Below are 22,958 nucleotides of genomic sequence, written 5' to 3' on the forward strand. Positions count from 1 at the left end.
GCAGGTGAGAGGAACTGCAGTATACAGGCCTTTAGTAATGTAGTAGTAAGGTGGGGGAAAACATTCTGAAGTCCTATTAGATCTCAGTCTTTTAATGAGTCTGTGTTTCTGGACTGTGAACTTCGTAAGTGCTTCTCAGTGCCCCTCATCCCAGTCACCCCACTTAGGTGGAAGGGGATGGCTAGAGAGGGCTGGAATTGGTTATTTCCCTTCCTTCTTATCAGTTAGGCTCTGGTTAGTTTCTTCTGAGAGCAGACCTTGTTAAGAAAAACAGAACGGGCCAGGTGTGGTGGCTCATGTCTGTAATCCCAGCACTTTGAGAGGCTGAGGCAGGCGGATCACCTGAGGTCAGGAGTTTGAGACCGGCCTGGCCAACATGGCAAAACCCCATCTCTACTAAACATACAAAAATTAGCTGGAGATCGTGCCACTGCCCTCCAGCCTGGGAGACAGAGCAAGACTCTGAAGAAAAGAAAGACAGACAGATGGATGGATGATGGAAGGAAGGAAGGAAGGAAGGAAGGAAGGAAGGAAGGAAGGAAGGAAGGGAAAAGAAAAGAAAGAAAAAGAAAGTTCTGATGCATTTCAAAATGGCTCCTTTCCCTTTTCCCTGCTGGAAAAATGAGGGGAATTTTCTCAGATATTCACTGTGAGAACCTGGTAGGACTCTAGGAGGTAAAAATTTTAAAAATTGTGGCCTCCCCATTAATGAATACCCCTGCAGTTTTTATCTCTCAGACTTGGCCACACTAAGACTCCAGCATTTCATAAATTATGGTTGAGGTTTTCCTATCTGAAAACAAGAAGTCTCGCATTTAAACTTTTGAGGGGATGGCATAATGTTATATTTACCTTAACATCTATCACAATGTTTAAACTTTAGTAAGTCCTTGATAAATATATATATGAAATTATGGCTGATTTAGGAACACAGATAAGGAAAAGGTTAAGATTGCACAGAGTGGGCAGTAATACTTCAGGGAGGTAGTGAAACCTTTCAAAATTTTGTGGTCATCTCCTTGATGTAAATGAAGCATAGTTTTAACCTGAGAAATGGTTTCTCTCAGAGCCCTATTTAGTTGAAATTTTTTCATTCTCCATTACCCAATATTCAGTGGTATCCAGGAAGAGGTAGCTGGACTTTACCTAGCTTACCATGACTGTTTCCAAATCGATATTCCATAAAATCATGGTTTGGAGTAAATGCATATTTTTTAAGGTACATACCATCTTGATTTAGCATTCTTCATCTCTCTTTGCTGCTCTCATGTTTCAATCTCTCTTTCACTTTCCTTTATTCATTAAGAACTTTAGCCCCTAGCTTGTAATATTTTTCTGTCTCTTAACACCATGCTAGAAAATAACCAAATAGTAATGTCTAGTACCCTAGCTTCATAATTCCTTGACTCCATTATTCAGTATCCTCCCCTTCAGCCACCCACTCTTTTTTTTTTTTTTTTTACATGATGGCAATTTATTATCAGAAAATATTTTGAGGAGTCCTGTTCACAGACGGTGACCACAGCGACCCCACTTCCTGTGGGTGCTGTCAAGAGGGGATGGGGGTGACGTCCTCAATCTGCCTGATCTTCATACTCAAGGGGCAAGGGCTCTGAAGGCCAACTGGCCCCAGGTCCAGGGGTCTTGGTCCTATTTCCTCCTGTGGCCCAGAGTTTGACATGTAAGGCAGTGATACTTGGCTCCTTGCACCTCTGAGCCACATCCTGGGCAGCCAACAAAGCAGCATATGGTGAGGATTCGGTCTGCCTTCACCCTCATCCCACCAGTCACACGGCAGAGGGTTTCTTTGCCAGAATGATCAGTGACATGGACAAAAGTGTCACCGAAGGTTGCAAAGATATGGCAGATACCAAATACATTTCTCTCCTTCAGCCACCTGAAGTGTGCCATTTCTGCATGTCATCTCTCCACCTACTCATTTTTTTAAATTAAATTTTTATTTTTATTCAATGGTTTGGGGGAATAGGTCGTGTTTGATTGCATGGAAAAGTTCTTTAGTGGTGATTTGTGAGATTTTGGGGCACCCATCACCTGAGCAGTGTAGACCGTACCCAATGTGTAGTCTTTTATCCCTCACCCACCTCCCACCCTTCCTCCCAAGTCCCCAGAGTCCATTATATCATTCTTATGCCTTTGTGTCCTCACAGCTTAGCTCCCACTTATAAGTGAGAACATACAATATGTGGTTTTCCATTCCTGAGTTATTTTACTAAGAATAATGGTCTCTAACTCCACCCAGGTTTCTGCAAATGCCATTGTTTTGTTCCTTTTTGTTTGTGACTGAATAGTATTCCACAGGGTATGTGTGTGTGTGTGTGTGTGCCACACACACACATTTTCTTTATCCACTCATTAGTTGATAGGCATTTAGGCTGGTTCCACATTTTTGCAATTGCGAATTGTGCTACTATACACATGTGCAAGTGTCTTTTTCATGACTTCTTTTCCTCTGGGTAGATATCCAGTAGTGGGACTGCTGGATTAAATGGCCGTTCTACTTGTAGTTCTTTAAGGAATCTCTATACTGTTTTCCATAGTGGTTGTACTAGTTTACATTCCCACCAGCAGCGTACAAGTGATCCCTTTTCACCACATCCATGTCACCATCTGTTATTTTTTTATTTTTAATTATGGCCATTCTTGCAGGGGTAAGGTGGTTATCTCATTGTGGTTTTGATTTGCATTTCCCTGATAATTAGTGATGCTGAGCATTTTTTTGATGTTTCTTGGCCATTTGTATATCTTCTTTTGAGAATTGTGTATTCATTTCCTTTGCTCACTTTTTGACGGGATTATCTGTTTTTTTTTTTTTTTTTCTTGATTTGTTTGAGTTTCTGGTAGATTCTGGATATTAATCCTTTGGAAGATGCAGTTTGTGAACATTTTCTCCCACTCTGTGGGTTGTCTGTTTACTGATTCTGATATCTTTTGCTGTGCAGAAGCTTTTTAGTTTTATTAGGTCCCATCTATTTATCTTTACTTTTGTTGCATTGCTTTTGGGTTCTTGATCACGAAGTCTTTGCCTAAGTCAATGTCTAGAAGAGTTTTTCCGATGTTATCTTCTAGAATTCTTATGGTTTCAGGTCTTAGATGTAAGTCTTTGATCCATCTTGAGTTGATTTTTGTATAAGGTGAGAGATGAGGACCCAGCTTCATTCTTCAACATTTCAGCCACCCACTCTTATATCTACACACTAGATCTTATCATCATTCAGAGATACTCCATCTCAGACATCTTAAACAGTAATATTTTTTTCTCTGATTTCCTCCCTAATCACATGTCTTTCATATATCTCTTTCACCATATTAATGTACTCTTCAACCTAACAGAAACCTTCACTTTCTGGACCACCTCATTTTCTCCTTGTCCCTTGTTTTTTCCTGCTCTCTTTTCCTTCTCCCTAGATTCCACAGCTAATCATCTGACGCTATTCAATTACCAGCACCCTCCATTTTCTTAATGATTAGCTATCCAAAATAAAAATTAAAACAATGTTTAAGTCAATCTTCCTGGTGCCATGACGAAGCTCTTTAGGAAGACCACATAGCTGTACAGGATGAAACCACAAAAAATTCACTGTTTCCAAGCTTGGATTGGCTTCTACTATCCCTCCATCCTGGACCAACCATGTACTGAGTCTTCCCGCATTATCCTCTTCTGAGAAACAACAAAGTACATGTCATGCCCAGTTGCCCATTGCCCGCTTCTGAGCAACTGCTTACATATTCAGGTCACTATGCTTTGTGCCATGCAATCTTTCTGCCCTGGATCCATCTGACTGGTCAAGGGATGGATAATTAACCCAAAGGTACCTAAAAGCAGCTAGGAATGGCCCTGGTAAGAGTTCTGCCTATAAGATATAGCATCATCTGGAAACGACTTACCATTCCAGCCTGATCCCTGGTCATTCCACTTCATACTTTATCCTCCACTAACTCGAAATACCTGTGATTCTCTATATTCGCCATGCATGTTTACCACTGCTCATATTCTCTTCCTTCTCCCTGGCTGAATCATCCTTTTTGATAGTTTAGGAATGATCTCTTCTAGGGTGTCTTTTTTGACATGACCTGACCCTGCCCTAGATTACGTGCCCCTCCTCTGTGCTTTATAAAGAGCTAGCCTTACATCTAGCACAGTGCATGCCCACTTATGTGTCATCCTCACTAAACCCTGCAAGCTTTGTGTTCCCAGGGCAGGTCTGATATCTGGTATTTAGTAGGGGCTCAAAAATTGCTTTCAGAACTGAAAAATCATATGCAGTAGTGTGTCCTCAGATCATCTGAGAACTCACTCACTCACTATCATGAGAACAGCATAGAGGAAATCCTCTCCCATGATGCAATCTTTTCCCACCACCTCCCATGGCTTAAAAGTATGGCAGTTCCCCGCTTGCTCTCTCTTGCCTCCATGTGAAGAAGGTCCTTCTTCTCCTTCTGCTATAACTGTAAATGTCCTGAGGCCTCCTAGTCATGCTTCCTGTTAAGGCTGTGGAACTGTGAGTCAATTAAACCTCTTTCTTCATAAATTACCCAGTCTCAGGTAGTTCTTTATCATAGTGTGAAAACAGACTAATACAGAAGAATATATGACTTTCCCAAGGTCACACAGATGCTAAATGGCAGAGGAGAACTTTGAGCCTAGGTAGCCTCACACTGGAACCCTTCCTTTTTAACCACTGTGCTATATGAATTCTCGACATTCTAATTCCACATCAAATACTTTAAGTACTATAACAACTTATTTTCCCCATATGTATTATATGTAACTTCTACACATACCTTATTATAGAATTATGTATCATAAACAGCCAGAAATGTAATATGACAATTCAAAATATGAGGGAAAAAAAGAGAAGCAAAAACAACAACAACAACCAAACAACAACAACAACAACAACAACAGAAAAGCTAAAAAACAAAAAAACTACTATTGTGGCATTTGACTTACAAGAATTTGCCCCTAGGATTCCTAGCTATATAATTAAACTAAAGTAAAATCAAAACCTTATTGAAATGGCTTTTATATGTAACTGATTCTGTGGTCACTGAGTATAAAATAAAAAAAATCCAAATATAAAATTTAAAAATAGATGGATACCAAGAGGAAAATGCTTTTTTCTCTTTCACAGTTACGATATCCATGCCTTATAAAAATGTGAAGAGTGTGAATGATGTTCAGTCTAAATGGAAACAAAGGAAATAAAGAATGTAAATAAACTAATTTCATCCTTCTGACACCAACCTAATCTGAAAGCATACTAATCAAACACTCAAAACAAATCCTACGCTATCCAGTTTTTTGAAATGCTGTTGCTACCACTTACAAGTCTTAAAAATAGTTAAAAGCTCATTATTTTTTTTAAAAGCTACATTGTCATAGCAAATGATACAACTAAAATGATTTAATTAGTTGGTATTCATTATTTTCTTTCAAAATAAGGCTTAAAATTAGCAACAGTCAGTGAAAGAAAAAGCCAACTATTGCCTTTCTGTGGAGCTTGGTAAATGTTAAGACAATGATAACTAAAGTTGTTGGCCACCTGCAAATTGGAGTATTCCCTGAAGACTGAACTCGGCTAGCTGGGAAACTGGTAACTGAAATAAAACTGCTGCTATGCAACTGCTCTCAGAAGCCTCAGTGGGGGTAATAAGGGACAATGCCTTGCCAGTATCCTAGCACTGCTGCGTTCCCTTAAGACAGGGAGAAGTGGAGACAGAGAAACATGTCATCACCTTTCATATGAAAAATGTAGGGATGTGCAACAAAACCCTGCTTTAATTCTGCTTGAGACTTTTTCACATCAGTGACCACACAAGGGATTAAGGACAATGTTACAGCAATTCTAAGTGATTAACTATTTTTAAATGGCAATTTCTCAAAATGTTACCTGATTCACAGTAAGAAAATGCCACCTTGTCAACCAGAAAGGACCCAGGTGAGAATTGTTTTCATTCTTGCTTTTCAAGTTTTAGTTTATTAGTAAATTAAAATCTCTATGTATTTTACATATTTGTTTTATCATGGATTATAAATACCTGAGAAAAAAAGCTGTGTCATATATAAATAATTCCCTTCCTTGCTCTCTTAATATAACTTAGGAACTTGTAGATATTCAGTAAATGTTGACTAAAATGTAATTCTAAAAAATTAACAAGGAAAAAGGAGAAGAGTAACTGAAAACGTTCAAGTTTGCTTTCTAGTCTTTATATTTTACTTAAGTTTATCTTCCAGTTATTTGGAAGTCCAAACAGGAAGGGAGACTGTAGATGACAAGAACAACAAAACAAGAAATAGTTGCAAAGTGCATTATAGTTTTAGTATGGGTAGTTTATCCTCTAGTAGGTTTTTTGTTTTTGTTTTTCAAATTTAAGCATCAAAAGGAAAGAGAAAAGGTTCTGTCATAAATCATAATTGTTCTTCTAGCACAGATCTGATATATCGGAATCTTTGGGATTGGGGCACAGTGATTTACATTTTTAACAAGCATTCAATGTGATTTTTTTATTAAGCAAACTAAAACTTTCATTATAAAACTTTCAAACATACAAAGCACAGAAATTAATAAACACATATCCATTAATCAGATCTAATTGATGTTGACACATTAATGTCATTATGCCATATTATGTATAATTATTATATTAAAATATAAAATGCAGATTATATTATATTATAGGTATTACATTACAACATGTTAAAACACATATTGACATGTTAAGATCTGCTAGAGGGACCAATGGAAGATATCTAGCATACTTTATTAACTAATTACATTCTTAGAGATTCATTTTCATGAATCTGTCATGTCAGATTTTTATTACCTTCTTGTTACATTATTTCAAACCTTTTATGTCCAACTTTTTATGTATTTTGTTTTAAAACATTTCTTTTAAAACAGGTTTATTGAGGTGTAATTTACAAAAAACAAGTCACTATTTTTGCATGTACAGCTTGACGAGTTTTGATAAATGTATGCTGTACCAATACAAGTGAGATACGGAACATTTCTATCACCCCAAAAATGTCTTCCTGCCTTTCTGTAGTCAGTCAATCCCTTCCTCTCACCCTCAGCCCCTGGAAACCACTAATCTGACTTATTCCTACAGTTTTATCTTTTCCATAATGTCACATAAATGGATTTATGCAGTATGTAGTCTTTCTTCGCTTAGCATAATGTTTTTGAAATTTATGCATGCTGTTGCATATATAGTTTGCTCCTTTTTATTCCACTGTATGGGTACACCAACATTTGTTTAACCATTTGTCAACTCATGGACATTCGAGTTGTTTCCAGTTTTGGGATATTAAGAATAAAGTTGCCATAAACATTTACGAACAAGTCTTTATGTGGACATATGGTTTGGGAGCCACTGAGTTGAAAGCTTGGTTGGAAATTCACAAATAACAAGACAACATGGCAACTTTTTAAGGGGATGTTAATGAGGTAGAGTGGGGAAAGGACACTGAGGAGGGAAGGAATCCTTAGTTATTTTTCCTCTAGATATGAAGTAATTTTAGATTTACAAAAAATTTGGAAAAATAGTACAGAGTTTTCCTTTGCCCAGCTTCCCCTCATGTTATTATCTTATATAACCATAGTATGATTATGAAAATTAAGAAATTAACATAGGTACTATACTCACCTAAACACAGCCCTAATTCTAAATTCACCAGCTTTCCACTATATTAGTTTTCAACTGCCATTATAACAAATTAAAACAAATGTGGTTTAAACAGTACAAATTTATTATCTTACAGTTCTGTAGGTCAGAAGTCCAACACAGGTCTCATCTTGCTAAAATCAGCAGGTCTGCATTCCTTTCTGAAGGCTCTAGGGGAGAATTTGTCTTATGCCTTTTCAAGCTTCTAAAGGCCACCCACATTCTTTGGCTCATGGCCTTTCCTCCATCTTCAAAGCCGGCAATGTTGCATCTCTATGAAAGCTTTTCAGCTTTTAACGTCTCGTGATCAGACTGGATCCATCTGGATAATTTAGGATAATCTTCCTATCTCAAGGTCCTTAGCCTTAATCCTATCTACAAAAGTCCCTTTTGCCACATAAGGTAACATATTCACAATTTCCATGTATTAGGATGTGGACATCTTGGGAGGTGGGGGAGGAACCACTATTCTACTTTCTACGTATAGTTTAGTCACCCTCTTATGAATGTGCATATAGGCTGTTTACAATATTTTGCAATTAAAAAACAATGCTGCATAAACAACTTTGTGCATATGTGTTTTCATACTGGTGGAAATGTACCTTCAGGTTAGAGTCCTAGAAATGGGATGCTGGGTCAAAAGGTAAGTGTATATGTAATCTTGCCAAATCCCCTCTAGAAGGGTTGTACCAGTTTGCCTTCCCTTCAACAATGTATGAGAGTGTCTGTTTCCCACAACCTTGCCAACTGAATTCGTTGTCATCCTTTATAGTTTGTGTCAGACTGAAAGGTGAAATAATATTTCTATGTTGTTTTAAAATGTGCATTTCTCAGCTAGGTGCTGTGGCTCATCCCTGTAATCCCAGCACTTGGAGAGGCTGAGGCAGGAGGATTGCTTGATCCTAGGAGTGTGAAACCAGCCTGTCCAACATGTTGAGACCTCGTCTCTACAAACAATACAGAAATTAGCTGGGTGTGGTGGTGTGTACCTGCAGACCCGGCTACTCAGGAGGCTGAGGTGGGAAGATCCTTTGAATCCGGCAGGCGGAGGTTACAGTGAGCTGAGGTTGCACCTCTGCACTCCAGCCTGGGCGACAAAGCGAGACTCAAAAAAAAAAAAAAAATTTGGGCCAGGTGCGGTCGCTCACGCCTGTAATCCCAGTACTTTGGGAGGCCAAGGCGGGCAGATCACAAGGTCAAGAGATTGAGACCAGCCTGGCCAACATGGTGAAACCCTGTCTCTACTAAAAATACAACAATTAGCAGGGCTTGGTGGTACGGGCTTATAGTCCCAGCTACTCCAGAGGTTGAGGCAGGAGAATCGCTTGAATCCGGGAGGCAGAAGTTGCAGTGAGCCGAGATGGCGCCACTGGACTCTAGCCTGGTGACAGAGCAAGACTCTGTCTCAAAAAACAAACACACAAACAAAAAATTGCATTTCTCTGATTATAAGTGAATTTGAACATTGTTTTCATATGTTCAGAAACATTTTTACCTATTACCTATTCATGTCTTTCTTTTCTTCAGTTTTCCTATTGGGTCTTAGTCACTTGTCCCTTAATTTTTTTTTTTTGAGACGGGGTCTCACACTGTCCCCCAGCTGGAGTGCAATGGCGCGATCTTGGCTCACTGCAACCTCTGCCTCCCGGGTTCAAGCGATTCTCCTGCCTCAGCCTCCCGAGTAGCTGGGATTATAGGCGCCCACCATCATGCCCGGCTAATTTTTTGTATTTTTAGTAGAGACAAGGTTTCAGTATGTTGGATGGGCTAGTCTTGAACTCCTGACCTGGTGATCTGCCTGCTTCGGCCTCCCAAAATGCTGGGATTACAGGTGTGAGCCACCATGCCCGACCTTAATAGTTTCTAACATGTTGTAAATATTTTCTCTCAATTGATTCATTGGTTGTCTTTAACTTTAATTTTCTTATTTTTTTGTCATGCAATTATTAAAAAACTTTATTTTGTATGATCAAATTTATCAATGTATTTTTAAAAAATTGCCTCTGGCTTTTCAGTAACCATCACAGAAAGTTTTTCCCTGCATTAAGGTTAGAGAATTCATCCATGTTTCCTACTAGGTATGCTCTTTTTTCACATTTTAGATCCCGAATCCATTTGGAGTTTACTCTTGTGTAAGGTATGAGATACACATCTAATATTATCTTTTTCCACATGGTTACTCAGTTGTCCTTATATCGTTTATTTCAAATACCAATTCCTGAGGAAACCATTCCTGAATACTCTAATAGGACTTAGTCTCTCACATTTCTGATTATCTAAACTTTTTATTTATACTACTGTTTTCCCCTATCTTGACCTATAATTAATTCTATTCCTATTTCATATTCCCTATGAATCTTAACTCCTGAAGGCAAACAGAAAACAAACACATTGAACTCATCTTCATATTTCTGTAATGCTTAGCATACAGTGGGCTACTTAATACGTATTTGCAGAATGCTGATAATGATTAACGTGAATTATTAAGAAAAGTTGAATTCACTCAAGAAAGTATGGAAATAACACAGGAGGGAAAACCCCCTCAAAATTATTAAAACAAAACTAAATCTGGTGGTTAAGGAAGAAAAGTTTAGTATCTGGAAAATTCACTTCTGTAGAACAGTTCCTGATAATGAGGTATGTACTGATTTTTTTTAATTTTATTGTAAATTGAATGTCATACATACTCTTTATAGTATGTTGATTTTCTTATGACTAACAGACTGTGCTAATCTCATTCAAGTTCACAAAGTATGAATATTAAGGATGATGGCTTTAAGGAATATAATAATGAGAAATGATCGGTCAAAACGAAGATCTCAAAATGAGGTCTATTAGCCTACTGCACAGTCTTTCAGAGGTTATCATGCAAGGCCTGAAAAAGCATTAGATAATATAATGTGAAATACATTTTTTTCATTGTCAGGGGAGATGGACTAGATGAATTTTTTTTTTTATTATTATACTTTAAGTTTTAGGGTACATGTGCACAATGTGCAGGTTTGTTACATATGTATACATGTGCCATATTGGTGTGCTGCACCCATTAACTCGTCATTTAGCATTAGGTATATCTCCTAATGCTATCCCTCCCCTCTCCCCCCACCCCACAACAGTCCCTGGAGTGTGATGTTCCCCTTCCTGTGTCCATGTGTTCTCATTGTTCAATTCCCACCTATGAGTGAGAACATGCGGTGTTTGGTTTTTTGTCCTTGCGATAGTTTGCTGAGAATGATGGTTTCCAGTTTCATCCACGTCCCTACAAAGGACATGAACTCATCATTTTTTATGGCTGCATAGTATTCCATGGTGTATAGGTGCCACATTTTCTTAATCCAGTCTATCGTTTTTGGACATTTGGGTTGGTTCCAACTCTTTGCTATTGTGAATAGTGCGGCAATAAACATACGTGTGCATGTGTCTTTATAGTAGCATGATTTATAATCCTTTGAGTATATACCCAGTAATGGGATGGCTGGGTCAAATGGTATTTGAAGTTTCCATCTCTCATTTCTAGAACTCTAAGAATAAGAGCATCAGAGATGGAGGGGGGCTTTTGAGCCTATTAGTTATTGAAAAAGATAAAATTCTTACTGCCTCTGTTGAAACGAAATGTACCAAAAATCCACATTATGGATGGTCATGAGCAAAAAATATAATGTGAAACAATGTAATTACTCTTTACTAACGTTTATCAGGATGGATTTTTTTTTTCCCTAAGGATAAAATGAAGGGGGGAAAGAAGTGGGGAAACACATTACTGAAAAGATTGTATTAGACTTATTTTATTACTTCTAGAGGCTATTTCCTAACTATACTGTTTGTAATACTGCAAACAGTTTTTCCATTGTAAATTTGGCACCAAAATATTAACAAATTGGTCCTTAATATATATAATATATATGTTGGTCCTTTTTTTTTTTTTAGATGAAGTCTCGCTCTGTTGCCCAGGCTGGAGTGCAGTGGCGTTATCTCAGCTCACTGCAACCTCCACCTCCCAGGTTCAAGCGATCCTCCCGAGTAGCTGGGACTACAGGTGCATGCCACTACACCTGGCTAATTTTTTGTGTTTTTAGTAGAGACGAGCTTTCAACATGTTGGCTAGGCTGGTCTCGAACTTCTGACCTCAAGTGATCTGCCCGCCTTGGCCTCCCAAAGTGCTGGGATTACAGGCATGAGCCACCACACCCAGCCAGTATCTTTTTATCTGCAAACGTCCAAAGATCTTAAAATATTTGTATAATATTTCATTACTACAAAAAAGAAATCATAGGTGTTACAGAAAGTCAAACAACTTGCTCTTGATCATACAAGCGAGATGCTAGTTGAACAACAGTAAAAAATACAGTTCTCTTATCATTCCTTTGCCTATTCTAGGTACAAATCCTTGAAAGCTAATAATATGAAATCTTTGTTCTGGTACTCTGACAGAGTTAAAAAGGCAGGGTGACATGGGCCCTAAATCTTATGATCAGAAAAGCTCCGGGCCTTTTTCAACTGTAATCACCTTATTTTAATGAAAAAGTTTCTGAGTAATGACGGTCTCACTGACTGCATAATATATACGCCCAGGTAGCTAGGACAGATCATCAGGTTTTCACCTTCACTTCTGCTGACTGTATTGTCTTTTTTCCCCATTTACTTTAAATTTATTTATTATTAGTATTAGTATTTCTTAGAGATGGGGTCTCGCTATGGTGCCCAAGCTGGAGTTTAGTGGCTATTCACAGAACGATCACCCGTACTACAGCCTTGAACTCCTGGGCTCAAGTGAACCTCTTACCTCAGGCTCCCAAGTAGCTTGGGACTACTGGCATGTACCACCATGCCCAGCCCCATGGAACTTTTAAAGAGGTGAGAGGCAGACCACATTCAATTATACCTTAAATGAGAAGCAAACTAAGATACTCCCCATGAGTTTCTCTATCATTATTCTCACAGGACTTCCACAGAAATTCTTCCTACTCACTACATTCCACCCTTCTTAATTCTATTTCACTTAATAGATTTATTATAGACCCTTTATAAAAACCAGTACACAATGTTGATTAGTTAAAAACTACCAACTAATGATGAAGAAACTATGGCATAAGAGGTCAATGTCTTTGCAACATGCATACTTTGGGTAATCATGAATATCACTCATATATTAAATCAGTTTTCATAAATAGATTAGGAAAAATAAAAGGTCAGTGCTGAAGTTATGAGATGAATAAGATATAGTTCTTGTCTTCTAGAAGAGTGGTTTCTAAATTATTTTGACTATTGGCTGGGTGGGGTGGCTCACGCCTGTAATTCCAGCACCTTGGGAGGTCAAGGTGGGTGGATCACCTGAGGTCAGGCATTCAAGACCAGCCTGGCCAACATGGCAAAACTCCATCTCTACTAAAAATAGAAAGATTAGCCAGGCGTGGTGGCATGTGCTTATAATCCCAGCTACTCGGGAAGCTGAGGCAGGAGAATCACTTGAACATGGGAGGCAGAGGTTGCAGTGAGCTGAGATTACACCACTGCATTCCAGCCTGAGTGACTGAGATGCCGTCTCAAAATAATTAATTCATTAATTTTGACTATGAAATGAATAAAAGATTGAGTGTGCCTTCCTAATAAAATATACTTATAAAATATGATTTTCTGATGTATGACTATAAAATATTCAATAACATAAAATTTTTAAAGAGCAAAAATTTTTAAAAATATCAAACATTTAATATTTTCTTTCTGCACCCCAAATGAATTGTCCGTGTATCCTCTGAAGTATACACAACCTATTCTGGAGATCACCAACTAGAATATCACAGACTAGGGAACGCAACCCTACAATATAATAGTATCGATACTATAATGGATAAATGTACACTCTTGTGGAAGGACAGAGACGGCCAAGGTTAATGCTGCCTAGAAGAGGTAAAGAAACACTGGAATTGAGTCTTAATGGATGAGAATACTTTTAGCAAGGATGGAAGGTGGACTTCCTGGGCAGAAATGTGTAAGGAGGCCTGAGAAAACTTGTTTGGGGAACTCTCAGATTTGCTAAAGATGGAACTCAGGACTGAAGAGAGTTGGGGGTGAAAATGAGGATACTGAGCATTAGGAAATGAGTCTGGAAAGGCAGTACAAAATTAGACAATGAAAGCTCTCAGTGCCAATTTAACTTTGGTTTTATCATCCTGTAACACAAGTTCAACTCAAAAGCCTTCAGCAGGTGACTGACAGTTTTTGAAGTAAAAGGTAGTTCTGTCTGAAGACATTCAAATGAAGGGAAAGAGGAGGAGAAAGGAAGAGAGAGGAGGAAGAAACCACTGAGCAAGCCAAATAAAATGTATGAAACTAGTCTTGTTCATGGGCATGGAATTGTAGAGAGCTAAAAGACATTAAGCAAGGGAGGCCGAAGTAATGATGGAGTTTAGATTTTAGAGACCACTCTGGTAGCAGAGTGAAGGCTAAAGTTGACGAGGAGGAATTGGAGGCCAGGAGATGAGTTAAGAATCTCTACTGTGCTAGACAGGACCTGAAGCATAATTAGAGGGGCTCAGTGCAAAATGAAAAGCTGGGAGTAGTGCTGTTCAAAAAGCAGGAAGACAATGTCATTAAACGTACTATTATAAATTACGAAACTTTTCCCTTTCTTCAGTAGTTTTTGACTCCACTTGCCATGCTGCCTTTTATTTACTATTTAATGTCACACTTCCTCCAGTACCAGGAAAAATTACAGCTAAGTGTAAACCTTCAGAGGTGCCAGGGGCCCCAGACTATGACTCAGCAGTGGGTGTCCACTGGCTACCAGGTTCCACCATGCCAGCCACCAAACCTGTGTGTCATGTCATGCAGGGAGGCTGAGGCTTCTTCCCTTCCCGTAGCTGCCCCTGCAACTCACTAGGTACCTGGCTTGGAGATAGGCAAGAGGCTTGTCTCTTCACTCCCTTGCCCTTCCCCAACCCACCCAAACACAGCTGTGGTTTCTATCTACCTGTAAGACATCCCTGGAGATGACAGGCAGGGGCAAGGACTACCCTTACCAAGCCCTGCTCCAAGACACCATGGGTTGTGCTGTCTAATCCCTATCTTTCTCACACTTGTGCAAAGGCCCCTGCCAGGGTCAGAGACTGACAGCTGTGGCTGGGTGAAGAGAGAGGGAGGCTGAATGAGATCAGGGAGTGGGGAAGTGGGCAACAGATAATTCATTCCAGGGAGGCAGCAGGAGATGGTACCATGCCCAAGGTCCCCACGAATGCTCCATTGTCCCATTAAACTTTACTTAGAAAATACAAATCCAAAGATCAATGACTAAGAACTACGAGATGGCAATGATACAGCATTGAACTTCATGCATTGAGCCTTTCTAAGTGAAGGCCCTGTGTACTGCACTGGTCTCATGCTCATGAAGCTGACCCTGGTACTAGTTCAGGGAAGGAACCACAAGTACTGATAAGCGAAGTCAGTTAATGGCAGTGGGACTGGAAAAAGGGATGAATGAATTTGAAGAGAGGTAGACAAGATCTGGTGACAGAATTTGAGAGAAAGGGAAGAGTATATTATGACTCTTAGGGTTTGGCTCTGGGAACTGAAGAAATGTGCAGCACTACAAAGAGAAATTCAAGGGAAAACTTTTTAAGAAAAACATAAAGTGAATACAGTTGGGGGCAAGCTGAGTTTAAATTACTATGGGACATCAGAACCAAGCCATAGTACAATACAGAGGACTGAATGAAAGAATGTTTGCCAAAACAGCATTCTTTTCTATTTCCTGATTTGTTGATATTAATTTCATTGATATACAAATATCATAAAAACACTCCTCTAATATGAAATCTCAGCATTATCCCATTAAACAAACCCACATATAAGACATCTTACAAGAATGGAGAGGCAGAGGTGAACTGTATTAAAAATACAAAAGGTCAAACAATTTAACAGGTATGAATTTATAGAAGAAACTATAACATATGCTATGCAAACATGAACAAGATATAAAAATTTGTTGATAATTTGCAAAAATTAAAAATATTCCACATACGACACTACTGTAAATCAGCTTTTTTCTCTTTAAACTAAATATTATGCTTCTATTTCTATATCCCTGAGTAAAAGTAGTTAGTACTATCTCCCTTATAGTAGGCCAAATTACGGTAGTTTGTATAAAAATGCAAATATGCAAAGTATCAGAAACGATTACCTAAAAAAAAAACTGTAGAAAATCTGCAGCCAATATATAATATATTACATATCTAAAATATATCTAAAACATTATTTCAATTTATAATAAATATTAACATATTAATATTTTCAAATTTTTTATCCTAAGTCTTCTAAGCCTGGTGTTTTACTTTTTAAAAAGTTTTACTCTGAGATATAATTCATGTACCATAAATTCACCCTTTTAAAGTGTGCAACTCTGCTGGGCATGGTGACTCACGCCTGTAATCCCAGCACTTTAGAAGACCAAAGCAGGATGATTGCTTGAGCCCAGGAGTTTGAGACAAGCCTGGGCAACATAAAAAAGATCCCATCTCTCCAAAAGTTAAAAAAAAAAAAAAAATTAGCCAGGTGCAGTGCCATGCGCTTGTGGTTCCAGCTTCACGGCTGAGGTGGGAGGTTCGTTTGAGCTTGGGTGGTTGAGGCTGCAGTGAGCCACGATCGTGCCATTGCAGTCCAGCATGGGTGACAGAGCGAGACCCTATCTAAAAAAAAAAATAAGTAAAAAATAAAAGATGTAACTTAGTGATTTTTGTATATCCCCAAAGCTGTGCAACCATCACCACAGTCTAATTCCAGAACATTTTCATTACGTAACAAGAAACCCCATGCCCATTAGCAGTCACTTCCCATTTCTCCCTCACCCAACTCATAAGAAACACTAATCTCTTTTTTGGTCTGTATAGATTTGCCTATTCTGAACATCTCATATAAATGGAATCATACAACATGTGGCCTTTTGTATGGCTTCTTTCACTTAGCATAATATTTTCAAAGTTCATTCATGTTGTGGCATGTGTCAATATCTCATTCCTTTTTCATGGCTAAATAATAAGTCATTGTATGGATAAATCATATTTTGTGTATCTATTCTTCAGTTGATAGACATTTGGGTTATGACTACTTTGTGGCTATCATAATGCTGCTATAAACATCTGTCTACACTTTATGTGAACATATATTTTCAATTTTCTTGTGTATATACCTAAAAGTAGAATTGCTAGGTCATACAGAAACTCTACATTTAATGTTTTGAGGAGCTGTCAAAGTGGCCACACCATTTTACATTCTAATTTCTCCACATTCTCACCAATACTTATTATTGTCTCTCTTTTTGATTGTGGTCGTCCTAGTGGGCATCAAGTGGTATTTCATTGTGGTTTTGGTTTTTTCTTAATGACTAATGATATTGCGTATCTTCTCGTGTGTATTGCCATTTGTATATTTTCTTTGGAGAAACGTCTATTCAAATTCTTCTAGAGCCTTTTTTTTTTTTTTTTTACCAGCCACTCAACAATCTGACAAAAAATTTTGTATTGATATTATAATCAAATAATACTGTTGGAATGAAGTTTCTTTAAATTGAAATTAGTAGATGTTTAATATAAAAGAAACAAAGCATTTTAAAAATCCAGTGGAATGATACTGGCATTGGTTACGAAATTAAAGGGCCTTATGGTAGAAAGGCAAGCCAAGGGTATTATTGTTTACCAGCAATTCTCATACCTTGCTGAGTATAAGTACAGCTGAGAAGAGCAAAATATTTTTTATTTTTTGCATAGCTAACTCTAGCTTAATCATGAAGGTGGCAAATTTTCTTTTTTACATCTCTGGCTTCAGAACTTCTGTAAAAGAGGTTATACTTAGTAGCTAATTATATGCTCCCTTAAGTGGGCATTAGGCCTTCAAAGTGTTTATTTCTCATTGTGAAATGAGAGGTCTTGTGTTTCCCCTTGCCCATTAAAGCTGAGGAGAAATATCTTTGCTTTGAGAGGAAAAGGGTTTATGGTACATCATCTATAAGAATGAGCTGTAAGTGAGTGTATCTCATCCTCTCTCTCAAACAGCCCTCTTCTCCTGGTTAGGGTAAGTTGGAATCTCCAGTAGTTAGTGCTGCTGCAAGCCCATTTCTAGGAATTGACATAGATTGAGGAGGGCTTCCCTCATTCTTTAATTCTTTCAAGTTTAGAGTCTTGGTAGTATTTCCTAACCAAGCCTGCTCCCTTTTCCTCCAGGTATTTGCCAATTCTCATCCTGTTCCCTTAAGGAGTTTTATCTAACCTTATTCTTTTTTTTTTCTGCTCTGAGACCCTTGGTTCTAAATTATATATTTTCTAAGATATTTATCATTAGAGGATTTTAAAATTATGCCCTTTCTGATTACAAAATGACTTAAAGATATAGTTAATATCTGCAGGCCATAATTTTCTGACATACCCATGATTACTATATGATTTCTACCTTTGGTAATAACATTTTCATAGACATATGAATATACTCACATCTATATATTCACACATATGAATATATATATATATATATATATATATATATATATACTGTTCATTAAAAGAAGTCTCACTGGATGGCGATCCTATTATGGATTTTAACTCCATGCAGATGGTTAGTGAAAAGAGAGAAGAAACACGGATACAGAGTCTTTAAGCATCATGGGAAATAAGTTTTAAGTATCCTCTTGGAATACAGTAACGCTGAGAATATGAAAGTTGGAATTGTATTGTAGCTTGGATGCTATGAATTGAATTTCAATGTTTCACCCTGAAATCTGAGATTCTTAGGCTGGTCAGAGGTAAAGCAAGTATTTTGTAAATTTACATTGGTCATCTGAACTGATCATGGCAAACACAGAAGGGCAACTAACAGGCAATGCAGCAATTAGTATGTGAGTAACAAGGGCCACTGAGAAAATACTGCTTCTTAGTTTCTTATGTCAGACTTGAAGGTAGGAAAGAAAGCACTGATATTCACAGGTAAGACACTGACTAAAATGAGTTCCTAATATTTTATCAGTCATTTAGACAAATGGTTTACAACCCTAGCTGCATATTAGAATCATCTGGGACCTTTAAAAAAATACAGAAGACTGGGTTCTAGTCTAGAGATTTTGATTTAACTGGTCTGAGGTGGAGTCTAAGCATCAGTATATTTTTTGAAGTTCCTTAGGTAATTTTTATGTATGGCCAGAGTTGAAAACCCCTAGTTTGGACAATGGACACTTACTAGTCTTTATTAAATAGCAGACGTGAAGCTTTCTATCTCTTTGTTTAACTTGGAAAAACACTTACATAGGATCTTATAGAGGATTCAAAACAGAAACCAATAGCAACTGAGTCTGATAATCTCGATACTTAAGACACATTTCTTTTTTACACAGGACTTTAACTTAGTCTATATCTTATTTCCCAGGGCTTTACTTTCTTCTAAAAACTATGTAAAGATTTGGTTTTTTGACAATGTTTTGTTTCTAGTGCATTTATTTGATTGGGAATGCTTAGGTGTCACAGTGACAAGAGCACAAGGAGAGTTACATAGGAATATTCAGCTACTGCCTTAGTTCAACTATGTTTTCTGGATGTCTAAGCATAATTTTTGGTGCCTGAATTCTTTCAGAGCCAAGCTCAAAGCAAACACAAATGAAGCAGCTGCAACGGTATTGTGTTATACTTACATGAAAGGCCAACTTAGACCATTGTGTTATGAAAATCAGAACACTAAGCCTAGTACCTGGCCCAGAACACAAGCAGTTCCCTCTTGACCAAAGCCAGATTGATGGTATCATATAAGTAGAAGTGATTAAAAAAATCATAAATATCAATAGTCACTTTATAAATAGAGTATAAAGAAAGAAGCCTGTTCCAAAATATCAGGCACTGTGAAACAAATAGACATGATTACAAGACATAATCATTTTCTCTTTCTGAATTAAACTTAAGTATGTACCTGGATAACTTTTCATTATTTATTCAATTGTTCCTCATCATCCCAGTAATTTCATTTAAATGAAAGTCTAGCACGATGTTAAAGAAAAAATGAAAAATGATCTTTAAAAGAGGAGAAAATGTCAAATGACTAAAGTTGTTTTTGAAGAACAGTCAAAACTCAGATGTGCAAAAACATTGTGAATTTATACATATGTATGACACCTAACAGGTTCCAAGAAATAGTCACAGAAACAAATCATTAAATAATAAAGAATTCTATCTAGTTTCAGTTACCAATATAAGTAGACAAAGTATACACTACATAACTAAAACACCACAGTTCTGAATTTCAAATATTAATTAAAATCTCTCTTTCAGGAAAAAAATCTATCCATTCTGCTCTTATCCCACATGATCTCTTATTAAATGTTTATTAAATGTAATTACATATTTAATATCCCATTTGACTAGGGACATTATCAGTAATACCAAGAGAATATATGTGAGATAAACTCATTCGATTCTGGTCTTTGATAATTCATGCATATTTTATCTATTCAACAATTATTTGTTGAATGTTTGCTCTGTGGGAGGTACTGTGTTAGGCACTGGGGTTGTTATAAAGATGACCGGAACAGATACGTGTTGTCTAATGAGGGACAGAACCTACAAACAAATAATTGCAATTGGAATTACAGTATGTGTGAAGAAAATGGAATGAGAGCGAAGGAAGGAAGAAACTCTCCTATAGATCAGGGGTCCTCAACCCCAGGGCCATGGACCAGTACCGGTCTGTGGCCTGTTAGGAACTGGGCGGCACAGCAGGAGGTGAGCAGCAGGTAATCGAGTAAAACACCAGCTGTATTTACAGCTGCTTCCCATCACTTGCAGCCTGAGCTCTGCCTCCTGTTAGATCAGCGGTGGCATTAGATTCTCACAGGAGCACATACCCTATTGTGAACTGCGCATGCGAGGGATCTAGGTTGTGTGTTCCTGACGAGAATCTACTGCCTGAGGATCTGTCACTGTCTACCATCACCACCAGATGGGACCATCTAGTTGCAGAAAAACAAACTCAGGGTTCCCACTGATTCTACATTGTGGTGAGTTGTATAATTATTTCATTATATATTACAACCTAATAATAACAAATAAAGTGCACAATAAATGTAATGCACTTGAATCATCCCCAAACCATCCCTCCCAACCCAACCCTGGTCCGTGGAAAAATTGTCTTCCACAAAACTGGTCCCTGGTGCCAGAAAGGTTGGGGACCACTGCTGTAGATCATTACTTTTTCTTATGGCTATGATTAGATAAGAGTACAAATACATTTCAATATTGCTGAAAACCAAGACATTGCCTTAACCTACAGGTTCAGTAGCCATATAAATTTCCTCTTCTTCCCTATAGGTTCAGTAGCCACATAAATTTCCTCTTCTTCCCTCATTTTTGAATGTTATTATACATGAACACCCTGCTGTACCAGTTGCCTATTTTAAGTTTTTAAAAGTATAAATTTTTGTGAATGAGGAAGACATACAAAGGTTTTTTAGGGTTCCCTGCTTTGAGCTCACTGTTATGGTTATTCTTCTTTCCGTCTTACTTGGCATCAACCAGCAGGATATGAGTGATCCTTACCCACTGGCTTCTCCTTGATCTCCTTAAGGCTAAATATTATTCTAGAAAAATCAGTAGTATCAGCTGAAAGGCCAGGGGTGAGTGCTAGGCTGGCCTTCTATTGAATGATAGCCCCTTACCTATCACCCTGAGTTGGAATAGTGACAGCAAGAGGAAAAAAGACTCACTTAAGAGAAGAGTCAAGTAATTTACCCATATTTCACAGTATTCATGCCACTTTGTTTAGTTTTAGAGTCAAAGACAAATATTCCAATAAACACATCTTTAATGCTTCAGCAGCAAGTATAATTTGGTTAAGTTTGATAAACAAACTCAATCACAGTCTTGCCCCCACCTACCTTTCCAGCCTTCTCACCTGCCATTTTTGCCCACATACTTTTCAATTCCTGTCTCACTCAGTTCTTTCTATAATCCCTGGAAGCATCAGTCATCCCATGACTGTGTGTCTTTCCAAAATGCCATTCCCGCAGGCTGGAGTACTTTCTTCCCCTGTCAATTATTTTCTTTCAGCCTTTGAAACTCTGCTCAAATGCTGCTCCTTGTCAAAGCCTTAACTTACACATTGTGTTGTTAATAACTTGTGTAACCATGCTCACCTATCTCTTTATGAATCTGGTCATTTTTCTATCTCTTGCTACTAGGCTATATATAGGGTCTCAGAATGGAAAACTTTGTTGTACCATGCACAGTACGCCAAGAAGGTGTCAATTGATGAATCACCAATACTTTGCCCAAAGTAAGCATTCAATTAGTGTGTCATTGTAAATAATTTCATTTAGGACTTCTTAAAATCTATTTTATCTGCTCTCAGTAAGTCTGAAAATGGAGCTCGGAAGAATAAGGTCCTTTTTGAGAGTCCACTACTATAATTTTGGGGTCCAACTGATGAGCGGTAAACCTACTGCTCACCATAGCAATGACATCTGAATCCTGGAACCACTGGTACTTGTGGTAAAATATTGGTTCTGTCTCTTCATAAAGTTAACATAGAAACGATCTGAGATATTGCATAAACAACTCTAAGTTAAATATCTCAAAGTCTGACTCCTTTTTGTACTGCTATCCTAAATTCAGATATTGTATAAACAACTCTAAGTATCTCAAAGTCTGACTCCTTTTTGTACTGCTTTCCCAAATTCAAAGAGTCCACTGTGATATTAATTATAAATGTATTGTGTGTTGACCTGAAAATTAGACATTCTTCTAATCAGCAATATATTTAAGTGATGTAAATCACACTACTATTGGTATTACATGAAACTTTAAAAAAAATACAATGAATTTCTACAGATATCCAAGTACTCATTTAGCCAGCATATTTTGATTTCTCTTAAAAAAATATAAATTATTTATCTAGCATGATCAAGGAATGAGGTACTTCACAAACCACTTTTCTGGACAACAAGTTTTATAAACATCACATATCTTCAACATTTTAAATATTCTCAATGGATACATGTCACATAATATAACATAGTTCCACTTTTTTAAAAAGTAGCAAAATAAATATAATCTCACTTTTTCTTGATGATTCAGGATCATTATTATCAATGTCAATTTCTGCACTATAGACTATCCTGGAACACAACAATATCCTTAAGCTCTAATTTAAATGTAAAGCTGTTTGCCTTTATCCTAAGTGAATTCGGATTGTTTTTATGATTCTCTGCTTTTCATTTTCTCTGTCTCATCCTTTTACTTACTGACATTTCT

General features: G+C 37.5%; 1 protein-coding gene and 1 pseudogene across 2 annotated transcripts in view; both read right to left on the minus strand.

Moving 5' to 3' along the window:
• The window catches only part of RASAL2 (RAS protein activator like 2), a 228,412-nt gene that overhangs the window by 75,870 nt on the left and 129,584 nt on the right, over window positions 1-22,958 (minus strand). The window lies entirely within an intron of this gene.
• LOC116473882 (small ribosomal subunit protein uS11-like) lies at window positions 1,507-1,911 on the minus strand (annotated as a pseudogene).

This window comes from Hylobates moloch, unplaced genomic scaffold, assembly GCF_009828535.3.
Source record: "Hylobates moloch isolate HMO894 unplaced genomic scaffold, HMol_V3 SCAFFOLD_8, whole genome shotgun sequence".
In the NCBI taxonomy this organism is placed as follows: domain Eukaryota; kingdom Metazoa; phylum Chordata; class Mammalia; order Primates; family Hylobatidae; genus Hylobates; species Hylobates moloch.